Below are 17,423 nucleotides of genomic sequence, written 5' to 3'. Positions count from 1 at the left end.
GTAGAGAGACTGCACATGGAGTAGAGAGACTGCAAATGGAGTAGAGAGACTGCAAATGGAATAGGGAGACTGCAAATGGAATAGGGAGACTTCAAATGGAATAGGGAGACTGCAAATGGAATAGGGAGACTTCAAATGGAATAGGGAGACTTCAAATGGAATAGGGAGACTGCAAATGGAATAGGGAGACTGCAAATGGAATAGGGAGACTGCAAATAAAATAGGGAGTCTGGAAATGGAATAGGGAGTCTGGAAATGGAATAGGGAGTCTGGAAATGGAATAGGGAGTCTGCAAATGGAGGAGAGAGACTGCAAATGGAGTAGAGAGACTGCAAATGGAGTAGAGAGACTGCAAATGGAGTAGAGAGACTGCAAATGGAATAGGGAGACTGCAAATGGAATAGGGAGACTGCAAATGGAATAGGGAGACTTCAAATGGAATAGGGAGACTGCAAATGGAACAGGGAGACTGCAAATGGAATAGGGAGTCTGGAAATGGAATAGGGAGTCTGGAAATGGAATAGGGAGTCTGCAAATGGAGGAGAGAGACTGCAAATGGAGTAGAGAGACTGCAAATGGAATAGAGAGACTGCACATGGAATAGGGAGACTGCAAATGGAATAGGGAAGCTGTAAATGGGGATAAAACAATGTAGGAGGGAGCTGCTGGTCAATAAAGCTGTGCATGAACAAGAGGGAAGTATGTGGAAGTTACAGAAGACGACACACATGGAATGGAAGAGAGGCCATAAGAAAGTTGGCCCAGGCTAAGAAAAAAATATACATTTGTTACTGTCTGACCTGTTACATAAGCAGAGGTCATTTAGGAGGCCGGGTGGATAGGACATAAGCCAACACGGCACACAGTATCCACAGACATGAAATAGCATGCACAGAACACAATTAGATTTACAGGAAACCTTAACGACAAAACATAAGGAACATAAAAAAGACATAAAAAACCTGTGTAAAGGTTACTGATATTCTGTATGCTCAGTCAGCATTAATAATTCAGTGAGTGTATAGCTTAAATCCTATTTTACACTCATACCTTTGTACAATTACTCAATCCATCACTCAATTCCCAAGGTTCCTCTCCTGGATTTAGATCCTATCTGTGTCCACAGTCCCGACCCTCCCCACCCCCGGGCTATGGAAAGTCTGTATTTTGACTTACAGATGTAATTACTTACTTCCAGTCAAGGTGCTTCTTAAAAATAACACGTTTTGTTAAATATGCCTTAAAATACACAGTGTTGTGCTGCTCCCAGCACTGCAGGTTTAGACAGGGAACACTATCAAATAATGCAATCTTTTAATTAAGTTTTGCCCTTGGGAAGAGATTATTAACCCTTCCCGGCCAGGTGGCTTCCTCTGGCTCCAGCCTGCTGTGTGGATCTGGCATAAAATCCCGAGTCTGAACCCCATGGAAGCATTTTCGGTCATTTTCTCTTGCGGAGAGGCATTCTTCGAAAGCACCCCTGGGGCACGGCAACATCCTTGGAAACTTCTTTAAAACTGGAGACATTTAAAAAATTCCTAAGTCACCCTTTTGTTTTATAGTTTACATTTATATTAAAACAAGGTTTCATTAATAACTCACTGGCAGCCCAGCAAAAACTGCTGCCTGCAGGAGGCATGTGGTTGTGGGGTTTATGTAAAGGGATACTCTGTTTTCATTATACTTTCCATAATCCATCTCCTTTGCTTTCTGGAATCCCTATAGTGAAAGAATCTAATTTTCCTCACACTAGCCATGATGTGCAAAGCTTTTCTCGTGAGATTTCTTATTTTAATCCCTGTGTTTTCTGCAGGGTCAGTTCTAGACTTTCTGCTGCCCATCTTATAAACTCCTCACATGGCCAGTCAGAGGGGAAGCTGTGGCACACAAACTAACAGGCATCATTGGGCAATCACTTCACTATCAGTAGCGGTGACCTATCAGATTTCACTGCTACTGATCAAGTGCAGTGATTAGCCCAATGATGGTGCAGTGTTCCCACTGAGACCACTGGCAACAGTTAGTAAATGAGGCAGCGGAAGGCTGTGATTGGCCAGTCTGGTGCCAGCACCCCCGTCTGATTAGACACGTTCCAAAGCATCCCCTCTGACTGGCCACGGTGATGGGGTTTTACCGTAGCAACAGGGGCGTTGCTAGACCTAAAGATCAGTGGCATAGCTCTCCATTCCCAAGCAGCAGTAAACACTCAACTTCCTTGGAGCAATAAGGGTTGTTTCAAATGGAGAGCTTGCAGTGGTATAGTTTGCCAACTGTGCTCATCGGCCAAGCACCTGCAGGCAACTGTTTTCCCATGCATGTAAATCTGAATGGGTAGCACATGGTTTTTTTTTCTTACCAGGCAGTAGTCATACCTTGTGTCAACCGTCATGTGGTTAGTTACAGTCATTCTCATTTGGCTGCAACTGAAAAAGTGTTTTTCCCTCTCTATGAAAGAACCCTAAGGTTCATGTGCCCAAAGCATTTCCAAGATAAAATAAAATGTCTGTTTTTAAGATTGTTGCATTTTTATGAAATGCTGTTATAAAAATGTGGACGGTTTTGCGGAGGGGACAGCACTTGAACGTGGAGGAGGACTGGGAAAGCCTCTGGAAAGGCTTACCTCTATTAAGGGGAGCACCCTTTTGTTGCACTTTTTTCCCTACAGGTACACTTTAATATCGGTATTCACACAAGCTTTGAACAAAGCTAACAACAAAATTACAGTAACTACAAACTGTTCAGAAAAATCTTTTACTTTTACCAATGTTCGTGAAATGTTACCAAAATAAGGATGTCATTCTTCCTGTGTAAAAGATACATAAATGATACATAAATCTATCTCTGATCTCCAGATCTTACTGAGCAGATGACACATAAATCCCACCGACCTTTTGTCTCATTCCACCCAAACACCCCCTCCCCGACTGTATGTCTACAATATCTTCTTTCATAACCTCCCGCTTCCTTAAAAAATATTACATGAGTAAAATAGAGCAGATTATTTTCCCACCACCTCACTGTACTCCTCTGCCTGAAATAATAAATGTTGTGACGCCCCTCAAACCTCAGCTTGTCAGGCGGTGCTGCTCGGGGGTATTTTTTAATTCCGCACTCTCATTTATTCCTCACAATTGCTCCATAACCACTTCCTGTCATGTCCCAAACATCCAAAATCCATCCTTTCCTCACACGACATTACTAAACATCTTGTACACGCCCTAGTCATAGCTCACCTTGATGCTGACACATCTTCCTCTGTATACTGAACTCTGTTACTCATCATGCACCTCTCACCTCACTTCTTAGCTGCTGCCCCTCTGCTAATCCCTCCACTGACTCCCAGTTACCCAGAGGAACCACTTCAAACCCCTACTTCTAACCTACAAAGCTCCCCGCAACCTATCTTACTCCGGACATACAGCTTACTCTGCTCTGGCTCTCGATTTCGTATAGAATATAAGCTTACAAAGGCAGAGTCTCCACTAAAGTTTCTTATAATTGCCAAACTGTTTTGTTATATCTGTTGTCATTACGTGTATTTTATTAACTGTGTCTGTATGTATTCTGTATACTATGCATCTATATGATACCATGAGCTCCTCTAAGGGACAGTTAGTAACAAGACTATATACTATGTACAGCGCTGCGGAAGATGTCGGCGCTATATAAATACTAAATAATAATTATCGAATTTCAAAAAAAACCTGTGAGATAAAATGTATTTATTTATTTTAAGTATTTATATAGTGCCGACCAGTGGCGTAGCTAAGGAGCTATGGGCTCCGATGCAAGTTTTACATGGGGCCCCCCAAGCACGCCATATATGACAATTGATGTATCTCACCAAAACATTCCAAGGACAACCACAGTGTCAGAGGTTCAAGAGGGGGATGGGGAACAGTTTGTTAATGATTACTACTATTTAAAGTAACTATAAAAGTGATTATTACCAGCACAGGACTAATAGAAAGCTAATACTGTGGTTGAGGTAGGGCACCTCTGGCCCAAGGGCCCCGGATGAGGTTGCAACCTCTGCACCCCCTATTGCTACGCCACTGGTGACAACATATTACGCAGTGCTGTACAGAGTACATTGTCTTGTCACTGACTGTCCCTCAGAGGGCACAATAAGGGTATAAGAGGCACCCTGGTGTAGTAAAAGCATCTAAAAGCAGTTTAAAAACGGGAAATAAATTTGAGGTAGCTTACCTCAGTGACGAAAACATATTTGTATTTAACAAAGTTTTTTATTAGTAGCACAGGCAACACGTTTCGCGGGTCAGAGCCTGCTTCCTCAGGCCAATAACAGTGCCAAACTAAATGACAGATTCAGCAAAGGGAGGCTCCCTTTCCCTTCACTGTAATCTGACCTGTAATCTCTGTCTAAACTGTACAGAGGTGTTCCGTTCAGACAGACTATATGTAAACACAGGAGATTAAACTTTTCTGTGCTCCCAGCAAACCAGGACGTAACTACACTGCAGCATCTCTGAAGGAGCTCTATAAGCTGTAACAAGGAAATGTTTTTTCCGTAAAGGTTATTATGCTGTTTCTTATCTTTTAGAGCAGAGAGGAAGTATTGGGTTTAGGTCTGCTTGTGATAAATCATTGACAGTGACCTATATATTACCAAATCGAATGCTTGTTACCATCAGCAAGGGTCTAGCAAGGGGGATTATTTGTAGTGGGAATATTTGCATGACCGTTTTAGCACAATATTTTCCAGGGCAAAACCTGTGTGTGAAGGGACCCCGAAGCAAGAGGTATATGGAGGCTGCCATATTGATTTCCTTTTAAACTATACTAGTTGCCTGGCAGCCCTGCTGATCTATTTGGCCGCAATAGTGTCTGAATAACACCAGAAACAAGCATGCAGCTAATCTGTCAGATCTGATAATAATGTCAGACATGCCTGATCTGCTGCATGCGTGTTAAGGGTCTATGGCTAAAAGTATTAAAGAGGAACTACAGTGAAAATAATGCAATAAAAAATGCTTAATATTTACAATAATTATGTATAAAAAAAATATATATGATTTAGTCAGTGGTTTTCCATTGTAAAATCTTTCCTCTCACTGATTTACATTCTGATATTTATCACATGGTGACATGTTTACTGCTGGCAGGTGATGTCACTGGAAGGAAATGCTGCTTGCATTTTGGCAGGTGGAAACAGCTGTTATTTCTCACAATGCAACAAGGCTCCCATAGTGTGATGTCAGTACCTCAGTGCTGTGAGGAGCTGACATCACACTGGCATCACACAGAGCCCCCTGATGATCCGTTTGAGAAAAGGAATAATTTCTCATGGGAAAGGGGGGTATCAGCTACTGATTGGGATCAGTTCAATTCTTGGTTACAGTTTCTCTTTAAAGTATAAAGGATTCCCCTAATCTTGTCAGATTTTTGTCAGAAACATCTGATCTGCATGGCTAAAACCACAGGCATTACATTACAGGCATATGGATCTGCAGGACAGCCAAGCAACTGGTATTGTTTAAAAGGAAATAAATATGGCAGCCTCCATATTCATCTCACTTCCGTTTCCCTTTAAGGTCCCTGCAATAAACTCCTTGTTCATAAAAACTTATTGACAACAGATCCCTAAACAAACTCCCTGTGCATGAGCCTTTATGGATTAGAAATCGTTATACTAACCTTCTGTGCACATCTGGACTATACATTACTACATTGATCTTCTGTGCAGGGACTCCTAGGAACATAAGAACACTTACCAGAGCTTGTTCATGCACAAGGCAACCACAAGGCAGGTGTCTAGGGCCTGGGAGGTGTCTAGGAGACTGGCTGTCCCATTTTCTTATCCCCATTCCTTACCTTCCCAAAAGAGCCAGGTGGCCAGCAGGGGGGAGACTAATATGCTATCTTGCCTAGGGCCTCATTTCGTGTTAATCCTTCTCTGACACTTTCATTGACCTCTTGGGCATACGTTACTATGGGCCAAACATCACTACACTGACCCCCTTGTACATGAACTCTTATGGACAACAGATCACTACACTGGTGGCCTCATATTTGCTAAAATCTGATTTGCTAGCTTTGGCTTCTACCACTTGCTGGATATTCCATGATATATTTCCACACTGTGTTTGTCTTTCTCTGAAGGACCTGCTGAACAGAGTTCTATTTAATGAATGTTAGTATTTATCCAGTCCAAATGAAGGAGTTTACATTTGTCTCGTCTTAATCTGCCACAAACCTGCTCAGAAGGCCATCTGTGGAAACCTCCAAGCAGAGATGAGACAGTGTGCTCCTCATATGGTACATATTACACAACTTCTTCCTGCTACTAAATAACATGTAAACTAGTTATGAGTGAGGGGGACCTGGGACAGAGCCGTAGTATATGTCGGTGACTTCAGTCCACGTAAAACAGTTTCCATTAACAAGTTTCTGTCCTCTGATCTGGAGCCAATTTCCCATCCAAGAACAAGTGGTCTCCTCCAGGGAATGTTTCCTCACTTATACAGTAACCTCTTATATGGAACGCGGTCAAAACCTTCTCGCAAATCCAAACAGCTAGCATCTGCCACCAGCTTCTCCGCACTGTCTAAGAATTCCCTCACTTCCTCAAAGGGAGCAGCTGAATTAAACACGCCTGACTGCAACTTCATGGAGACATCTGCTGATCTTTGCTAAACAAACAATTATTTACATAACCACTGTAGACTCCCTGAACTTCCCTCTGTTGTCAGTGTTTCTGGTCTTTCGGAATAAATAAGATACACAGACATTTGAAATGGATGAAAAGATATAGGTGATGAAGGCCACAGTTGGCGTAATGGGTGAAGCAAAATACAAAACCCTAAGGGCTTGAGGACACTTCCATACAGGTCTCCAAGCAACCATTTTACAAAAAACGCACGACCAGGGACTACAAACCGTGGAGCCCCCCAGAAAAACTTTGTTTGGACCCACCTAATGTTCACACACCTTCTCTTGACTCCCTTTGGTGACCTGCACAGCCTAGGGGCCGATATTACAAGTTAAGGGCCCTCACACCTCAGGGTCCCCCTGTATTCGCAGGGGCTGCTCCCCTGTAGTCACGACCCTGTACACGGCAGTTACAGAGGAACTTTAGCCTAATTAAAAGAACAGGCAAATGTTTGTGATTTCATGAGGGCAGTCATCTTTTTGGTTGAAAGGAGGTTACAGGGAGCACAAGACACAGTTCCAACTGTCCTGTGTCCTGATCACCCCTCCCACTTGCTAAGCAACAAGAACAACATCAGAAATCCCATCATGCTTCGCACAGCATCAGGGGAAATATGCCCGGGCAGTTTTCTTTGATGGGGCAGAGCTTAGCTTCTGTGCAGCTAAAAATGAGGCTTTAGTGAGAAATACAAAGTTCTGATGCTGTGAAACTGTTAAAGAAACACCAAGCCTTTTCAGTGCTGCTGAGTAGATTTTTAGTCTGGAGGTTCACTTTAAGTTCCTCTTCATTGCAGCATGGACCGCATTCAACAAGACTAAATGGGACAGCTCTGCAGTGCACACAGATATGCATGTAGCAGTGCATTGTTAGAAGACACTATTTTGCAGTGCATAAGTGTGCCCATCAGACAATGCTATCTATGCAATGCCTGGTGTCCTTATGTATTGCACACTTATACACATTGCTGAGTACTATGCTTTGTAAAAGTAAAGATTGTTCAAGGCCAGTTCCTCACGGACCTCTGGGCAGCAGTAGACAATGGCTGCTGCGCTCTATGTTTAAGTACTGCCCATTCATTAAGCGCCCCTTACCGTTGTTTGCGCAAATGCTGCATTTTGATTCTGATTTTTTCCATTGTCTCGTTTTTTTTCCTGTGCACTCCAGCCTCAGAAGAAGCTAAGTTGCAAAACATCTTTATGTGTTCTTGCTTGCTGCACTGTATGCACCAGCACTCCACTGCATCAATAAACCGCTTGTAAGTGCCAGACCTTTTCTCTTCTCTGGGCTGTTTCAATTGCTGCTCATCTGGTGTAAAGCACACAAGTCTCTCTGGGTGTGTCACTTTCCCATCACTGCCTGCAAATACACGTATACCGCTGTCTCACAATCCCACTGCCTGCTATTCCTCGCTTTGTTGCGTCAGTATTCCTGGACACAATCTGCAGCTTCCAGGATTTGTAACCGCCATGCTTATGTGTCCCCCTGCGTGGTTAAAAAACGCAACGCATGGAACAAATGATGGGCGCCGCTGCCGAAGGTAGCCAAATGCTTTTTTACATTCTTGCAGGAAGACCATTTGACCTAAATACTGGGCTGCTCAATATGCTGGGTAATCTGTGCAAAAAGGTCTTATTCTCCCACACATGCGTTTTCATAATTGGAAATTATTTTATGCTTACAAAAAGCAGAATGCAGGTACAAAAAAACTTTAATAAAATAAGTAATAAACATTGGTGTAACATCTCCTACTCCTTAAATGAGAACATATTGTTTTTAAACTGGCATGGAACTATATGACTAAACTGGCATGGAACTCAATGACTAAAAGCACAATAACAGTTGCTTATCTGTTGTATCACTTGGGAGTACAAAACATAAAACATTAATGCAATATTATAAAAGAAAAAGTAATTTATTAGGCTTACTATAAATAATCCTTTTTCTATAGAAGAAGTTATGGAAGGGCATATGGTTCATTTATTTAAGGACAACTGAAGTGAGAGGGATATGGAGGCTGCCTTATTTACTGCCTTTTAAGCAATACCAGTTACCTGTCTATCCTGCTTATCCTCTGCCCCTAATACTTTTAGACATAGACCCTGAACAATCATGCAGCAGAACAGGTGCTCTTACATTATTGTCAGAGCTAACAAGATTAGCTGCATGCTTGTTTCTGGTGTGATTCAGACACTACTGTAGCCCCATAGATCAGCAGGGCTGCCAGGCAACTGGTATTGTTTAACAGGAAACAAACATGGCAGCCTCCATATCACTCTAACTACAGTTGTCCTTAAATCTCCGATTGGCAGAAAGCAATCATGAGATCAAGTGTAACTGCTGCTTTCTGTGTAAAGCAAAAACAGAAGTCAAAGTGACAGTTGATTATCATATCATAGTCAGGCAAATCAGAAGCTGACAAACTGAGCACACGGTAAGACTCATCACATCATGCACCTTTACAATTTTTCCTATTGGAGAATTTATATAGCGTACCTTTGGCACGTAAAAAAAATGGGAAAAGAGGTTGTCAACCATGGGAGGAAGAGATACATTAAACAAATAGAAATAAAAGCCATGTAGAGGTATCGCTCATGACACTGGCGCTCAAATACTTGACAGCCCTTACGTTACTAAACACCTAACAATAGGCATAATAGACTTTCTATATGTTATCAGTGTCACTGCCTACAGACGTGCACTTAGGCCCGGTTCACATTAGCGGTGGCCGTCCGGAATCGCCGTGCCGGAGCCGGACCGCTTGCAGAACGGACGGAACGGACGCACGGCAATAGCAATGAAAGCCTATGCGTCCGTTCACATGCGTCCGTTCTGCCGGACCGGATCCGGACCGGATCCGGACTCCGGCGTCCGTTCCAACATGCGCTATTTTTTGGTCCGGCTCCTCCGGCAGCCGTATCCGGAGCGGAGCCGGGCTGCACCATCCGGCCAATACAAAGCAATGAGAGCCGGAGAGCGCACAACACACTGGCTACAAAAACCGGACGTTCTACCCCACTTCCTATGCATTTTGGATGGGGACCACATGGGCCAAGCGTTCAAAGAGTGGGGCAGCAGCGATTTCATGCTGGAGCTCGTTTTGGCAGCAACATGTCTGATGTCTGATAACGAGGAGGCGAACAACAGGAAGGGGAGAATTCCCAGGTTTACGAGTAAAAAATGCCTGGATCCATGGTCCCAACTGCAGTCTCTGTATCCACGGATGGTCTCCACACGTCCACCTGTCTCCAACAATGACCCCAGACCCTTCTGCTGACCTCCCAGACCCCAGGTATTTACAGGATGGTATCTCCTTAAGAAACCGGATCCGGACCGCAACCGTGTTCACACCGCACGGAAACCGGATGCAAACGGACCGGATCCGGACCGGATCCGGATAGGAACCGTACGGATCAGGTCCGGTCCGGCTCCGGTGCGGTCCGGACATCCGGTGCGGTTTTGACAAAACCGCAAGTGTGAACGGGGCCATAAAGAGGAACTCCAGTGAAAATAATGTAAGAAAAAAGTGATTCATTTTTACAATAATTATGTATAAATGATTTAGTCAGTGCTTGCCCATTATAAAATCTTTCCTCTCCCTGATTTACATTCTGACATTTATCACATGGTGACATTTTTACTGTTGGCAGGTGATGTAGCTGCTGCATGTTTTTTTGGCAGTTGGAAACAGCTGTAAACAGCTATTTCCCACAATGCAGCAAGGCTCACAGACAGGAAACTGCCAAGAGTACGTACTCAGAATTTGATTGTGGGTGGGGTTTCACCACAATATCAGCCATACAGCGCCCCCTGATGATCAGTTTGTGAAAAGGAATACATTTCTCATGTAAAAGGGGGTATCAGCTACTGATTGGGATAAAGTTCAATTCTTGGTCGGAGTTTCTCTTTAACTCCCTCCGATAACAGGGTCCATCTTTCAGATCAGGTGTTTTTGTGGCTACACTTGTTATAGATGTGAAGATCCTGATGGCCACACTTGTTGTATGACCCTTGAAAGATGGGCTTCAAGGCTGTAAGGACCACAAGGCGAGGGTGTGAATATTGCAGGGCCCCGTTAAAGTTTTGCTGGGGGCCCCATGATTTGTAGTTACACCCCTGTGGGGGCCCTCCACTCCCTTGGACCCCCCTGCAGTCGCTGCTCTCCTGTAGTTATGCCCCTGAATTTACTCTTCACAAAGAGCAAAAAAAAAAAAAAAACGACAAAACTCTGTATATGCGTGTACCGATATCAATTATACATCATGATCAATAAATATCACTAGAGCAAACAGCAAAGCTCAGCTTCCTAAGCTTCCTTGTCATACCGTTCCTTTGCTCAGACACCACAACTGATCGGGGAGGCGTGTATGGCCTCAAAAGCATCAACTCATCATTCTACATTCATTCACAGAGTGACGCCCAACATTGCAGGAAATTCCAACAGTTAAAAAAAAATCTCAGCAGAAGGATAAGAGTTTGTTGAATATTACACACTGAAAAAACATTTGAATGAAAGCAAAGCCGGCATCTACATGACATTCATTTTCCTTACCTTTCTAATGTCGATCTGAACATAATCTTAGGATATGTACAGTATATATATACACAATGGAGTTTGGATGTCATTGGCATTTGAATCATGTTTGGTCTTAGCCTCCCAGACTTCAAAAGCCTAAAAGGGCAGGAGGTATTCAGGAAAATGGAATGCAAGGTAAAAGCAAATCAAATGGAACTTACTCAGATTTATACGACTTCACACAATTTTCGCTATGAATCCAAATGTTGCATTTAAAATCCATTCAGAAATCTGAATACTGTAAAAGCAAAAATAAAAAATGATTATAATAAAGCCTCGGTGTAGTTTAACATCTTAAAACAGAAGGTAGTAGGAGGGCTTTTCAGTCTCTTTTAGTCCCCTATACTTTCCTAGTAGTTTTGGGTCACCCCGAGCGTCATAATCAAGCCCTTAAAGTAAACCTGAGAGGTTGTTAAGTAAAAGTTTTATACATACCTGGGGCTTCCTCCAGCCCCTCAAGCGCAGATAACTCCCACGCCGGCATCCAATGTCTCCTGGATCCTTCAGGAGCAGCCCCATTCTCTGTGGCTAGTCAGGCGTACTGTGAATGTGGGGCCAGCCCCGCTGCGCTCCAGTTTCCGGGAGCGTTCTGTGTCTGCATGCACAATACTAATGCACAGGCACAGAAAGCTCCCAGCTGTTGGAGCGAGACGGGGTGGGGGGGCGAGCATGGCCGCACTGCGCCTGCGCTGACTTCCCCTGACTGGCCAAAGATAACGGGGCTGCTACGGGAGGATCCAGACGGCTTTGTAAGCCTGCGTGGGAGCGATGTTCACAGAGGGGGCTGGAGGAAGCCCCAGGTATGTATAAAACTTTTACTTAACCTCGTCTCAGGTACACTTCAACCACTTGACCCACTACAGGTGGTGTACCCCTTATGGGCCAGAGAAATTTTCACATTTCAGTGCTCCTTGCATTGATATGCTAATAATGTTAACGCTATTTATTACACCAAAAAGATCTATATCTTGGGTTTTTTTCACCACTAATTAGGCTTTCTTTGGGTGGTACTTTTTTACTAAGAATTATTTTATTCTATATAAATTTGACCGGGAATAATAAAAAAAAAAAGTGAAAAAATTCATCAGTTCTCAGGTTTCAGCCATTATAGTTTTAAAATAAAACCTGTTACTGTGGAAAAAAACCCGCACATTTTATTTGCCCATTGGTCCTGGCTTTTACAACGTTTAAATTATATCTCTAGTACAATGTATGGCGACAACATTTTATTTGGAAATAAAGGTGTATTTTTTTTGTTTTTTCGTTTACACTATAACACTAATTACAAGCCCTTATATGCAAAATTAACAGTAATATACCCTCATCACATACATATTAAAAAAGTTGAGTCCCTAAAGTAACCATTTTTTTTTTGTCAATGTCACTATTTTTTTTACAATTGTTTTATTATGGTAACTATGTAGGGGGGAGGGGGTAAGGGGGTAATTAATGGTGGATTACTTTATTAATTTATTTCGAATGACAGCTCACCCTGCTGCTGCACAAAATTCCAGGCGGTGCTAATTACTATTCTCCCTCCAAGTTGTAGCAACTCGGAAGGAGAAGTAATTGAGCTCGGCATTCACCAGATCCCCGAATTACACAAATTGCTGCTATAGCCGCGCTGAACTCAGGCACTATGCGGCGCTGTGCGTGCCGAGAATTTCTGATTTGTCTATAAAGCCTTAAAACAAAAAAAACTACCCATCTCTATCTCACTAAAATTCAGTAAACATCATAACATGCATAAAGTCTTACCTAAGATGCGTAGAGTGTAATGTATTGCATGCAATGCATTGAATTCTGCTCTACTCATCGTGCAATAAGACTTTACGCACGTTAATTTGCTTACAGCAGTTTAGTGCACACACCCCAATGTTAGTACAAACATAAACATACTTTTCCCTGTGTAACTCAGGAGAACTACTATTTGCTAATACGTCTGCAAGGAAATGCCTTTACGAGGATGCAGGGCATGGGTGAGAGAGCAAACACCTAGTTTTCCTGAGATCTCAGCCTCCACTATTCTACACCAAGTCATTAAAATGGGAAGGCGTACATCGTACAATCCCCCAAGTCCCCCAAGTAGTGTTGGGCGAACACCTGGATGTTCGGGTTCGGGAAAGTTCGCCGAACATGGCCGCAATGTTCGGCATGTTCGGGCCGAACCCCGAACTCCCCGAACATCCCGCTTTTGGGGGCCCTATGGGGTCGCAGGCATAAGGGGGGAGCATGCCCCGATCGCGGGGGGGGTCGGAAATTCCCCCCACCCCCTCCGCTAGCGCTCCCCCCTCTGCCCGCTTCCCCATTCAAAAGTTAGGAAGTGAAACTGTACCTGTGCGGCCGGTAGTGGGTGACTGGCAGTGGGCGGCACTATGGAGAGACTGAGGAGGAGGAGGAGTCCGGAGAGTGACGCGTTGAGGGAGGCCGGGCAGTGGGCGGATCAGCAGTAGTACCGTACTACTGCTGATCCGCCCACTGCCCGGCCTCCCTCAACGCGTCACTCTCCGGACTCCTCCTCCTCCTCAGTCTCTCCATAGTGCCGCCCACTGCCAGTCACCCACTACCGGCCGCACAGGTACAGTTTCACTTCCTAACTTTTGAATGGGGAAGCGGGCAGAGGGGGGAGCGCTAGCGGAGGGGGTGGGGGGAATTTCCGACCCCCCCCCCGCGATCGGGGCATGCTCCCCCCTTATGCCTGCGACCCCATAGGGGGCCAGTATTCGGGCGAACAGGGCCCTGTTCGTGCCGAACAGGGGCCCTGTTCGGCCAGGCAATGAGCCGTTCGGGCGAACCCGAACAGTTTGGCCGAACACCACCAGGTGTTCGGCCGAACGCGAACATCACCCGAACAGGGTGATGTTCTGCAGAACCCGAACAGTGGCGAACACTGTTCGCCCAACACTACCCCCAAGGCACATCTCTTCGTTTACATAGCTCTGGTTGTATTTTCTGGCAGGGACAGGAATTCTTGCCCTGGGTGCCAGAGAAAGGGAGAGAAACTTCACTTCCCCACCTGCCTCCTAGCCTGATCCTGTCAATTTTCCTCCTCGTCTTTCTTTGGCTGTAATTATTTTCCTTGAAGGAAAGTTCGACATGTTGTGTTCTCAACAGGTCTAGGCAAAGCCGGAGAATTTGCTCATACAAGGTTGGTTCTTTGCCAAAAGAGACAAAGCCAAAGGCAGCGACAATCCCGAGGATTGAAAAGAAAACAGTGAAGACAGATAGCTCTGAAAGTGACACATCTGATGCTAATGCGCGACCATGAATGTGAGATATGAATTTAGACACAGATTGGCTGCTCTCTGATGATACAGAGTGATGATGTAATACATAATGTGTTTGTCATCAGAAAGGAGTAAATAACTAACAGAGTAATTATGTTATCTTCTACCTGGAGGAGATTTATGAGACGTAAGAATAGAGTATAATCCTATTACTCTAAATATGTAATCCCTAGGGCAGAAATGACCTAGAAATGTGAGTCAGGCAGGTAGCTAGTAGCAGCTCAAAGTCTCTGCTACTTATAAAAGTGATGATCAGTGCATCTCAGGGTTATCCAATTAACTTGGTTGGGTATGGACTAAAGAGGGCCACACTTCATACAATTTTTTGTATTTCTTTTCAATCTGAGGATTCCAATCAATTTTTCTGATTAATTGGAACATTTAAAAAATCTGACCAATGTAACACACACACACACACACACATACACACACACACACACACACACACACACACACACTAAATTTTTACCCAATTATTATAAAAATGTTTGAAAAACTTGCATGGGTCTATTTTTCAATAAACTGACAATCTATCCTACACCATTACATTTTCTGAAAAATTTATCAGAAAAATCCACCAATCCTGATCAACTTCTATAGAAAAAATGGACATTCATTCACATTTCTTGCCGGTATAAAAATAAAAAAACCCTTTTGATTTTTCTGTACAACCAAGAGTCTTTATCAAATTGGTGTAAAATTGAATCTTTTTACTGTATGGTGGCCACCTAAAGGGTGTGTACTCGCATTAAATTTTGTATGGCCAATTATTGGCCAGTTTTACCACTGCCACGTTATATGAGACTGCTGCTGCTACTACTACTACCTGCTTTCATGGAAGCAGACATAGGGTTAACATCCTGTGTTTACAAATTAGGTGATCTTCTGAGGCTGCAGAGATTCCTGTGCTGAAACAGCTGAGAGATCAAATTACAGTTGTGATTAGTCACATATGAAGGGGAATTAGACAGGATGAACTCTCTAAATACATACAGGGTGGAGTTATCTAGGTTTTCCCTCTGTCCTGTGCAAGAGTTCACGTGCACTTAATCTATGGCACTACAAATTGCTCTCAAGCAGCAATGTAGAGTGCAACTCCATGAATGGATCGAATTATAGCATTTGAACCTGAATGCAAGAGGATGGGCCAGGGGCGTGGACACTCGTCCCTCACTGTTTATGCCCGCCACATGTGCCTGTGGCCTCCCGCGGTAGCGCACAGATTGGTGAATAGGAACATGCATTCCCCAAGCCAACCTAACGTAACAATGACTACTGTTGCTGTAACAGTAATAATTGCACCGTAAATTACAGTAACTATCATTTCCTGCTGGCTGGAATCAGACCGGAAAATGTGTGGAGACATCTAGTGGCCAAAAATATTATAATAAAATATAAATTTCCTTTCCCTATAACCTGCCCATTAACCCATTCTGCTGCCTCCATGTCCCCAACTGTAAAGAAAAAACAAACAAACTACAGTGACAGAATTTAAAAGACAATATGTAAATTGCCACCTTAGGAACGCAGATTTTTCAATATGTATGCCATGGTGGTGTATTACTGTTATTTTTGCATTATAAGGGCTTGTAATTATTGATAAAGTACAGTGAGAAAATCAAAACAAAATGGAAAAAATACATCTTTATTTCCATATAATATATTGTCGCCATCTGTTGTACTAGGGACAGGATTTAAACGTTGTAATAACTGGGTCAAATGGGCAAATAAAATTTGTGGGTTTTAATCACAGTAGCATGTTTAATCTTAGAACTATAATGGTTAAAAACTGAGAAATAATGATTTGTTTAATTATTTCCCTTCTTATTCCCTTTAAAATGCATACAAAATAATTCTTAGCAAAAAGTACTACCCAAAGAAAGCCTAATTTGTGACTAAGAAAACAATGTATAGATCATTTAGGTGTGTTAAGTAGTGATAAAGTTTTTACCGAATGAATGGACGCAGTGCTGAAATGCAAAAATTGCTCTGGATTTTACGGGAAAAATTCTTAGAGGTGAAGTGGTTAACTGATTAAAGTCATAAAAAGAGTGTCAGATGCAGGTAATATGTTTACACTTTGAAGAGAGAAGTTGACAGCTGCCATGGCACAAAGACAATCCCGTCTACATCTCTTGCTGGCTAGGTAAGATGACAATGTGCATTCGTGAAAAAACATTAGATATGTAGAGCATGGCCAGTGGCGTTGATTCAGGGATTTTATCTGATTGCCACCTGGAGTCAGGAAGGATTTTTTTTCCCTTTTGGGGCTTATTGGAGGGGTATTTCACCTTCCTCTGGATCAACAGGGATATGTGAGGGCGCAGGCTGGCGTTTTACTTTATTTTCTGGTTGAACTCGATGGACATACGTCTTTTTTCAACCCAAATAACTACCGTATATACTCGCATACAAGCCGAATTTTTGACCCCCAAAAAGGGGGTCAAAAGTTGGGGGGTCGGCTTGTATGCGAGTCTGGTGCTGGTGATGGTGGTCCGAGCCCCCCGCACTGTCACCCTGACCCCCCCCCCCCCCCCCCCCCGCGGCCGCCGCTACCGCTGCAATTACCTGCCCGGCGCCGCTTCTTCTATTCCCCTCCTGTCCGGCTCCGTAAATCACTGCAGCGCTCTTCACGGCGGCTGCAGTAGAGAGAGAGAGCGGTTCCCATTGCAATCGCCGCTACAGGAAGCCGCGCTCTTCGCTGCTTCCTGTATGATCACAGCAGCCACCGTGAAGAGTGCTGCTGTCCTACGGAGCCAGAGAGGAGGGGAATAGAAGAAGCGGCGCCTGCTAAGGTAAAAGCAGCGGCGGCCGCGGGGGAGAGGGGAGGCGTGGGGCACTGGGGCACTACCTAGCGATACTGGGGCACTATACTAGCGATACTGGGGCA

General features: G+C 43.8%; 1 long non-coding RNA gene across 3 annotated transcripts in view; it reads right to left on the bottom strand.

Moving 5' to 3' along the window:
• The window catches only part of LOC137536049 (uncharacterized), a 490,360-nt gene that overhangs the window by 150,388 nt on the left and 322,549 nt on the right, over positions 1–17,423 (bottom strand). For all 3 annotated transcript variants that reach the window (XR_011024508.1, XR_011024507.1, XR_011024509.1), the window contains exon 4: positions 11,408–11,484. This is a non-coding gene — a long non-coding RNA (uncharacterized lncRNA). The remainder of the gene's footprint in view (positions 1–11,407; positions 11,485–17,423) is intronic.

Source organism: Hyperolius riggenbachi, chromosome 10, assembly GCF_040937935.1.
Source record: "Hyperolius riggenbachi isolate aHypRig1 chromosome 10, aHypRig1.pri, whole genome shotgun sequence".
Taxonomy (NCBI): Eukaryota; Metazoa; Chordata; class Amphibia; order Anura; family Hyperoliidae; genus Hyperolius; species Hyperolius riggenbachi.
This window is presented reverse-complemented; position numbering and strand designations above follow the sequence as displayed.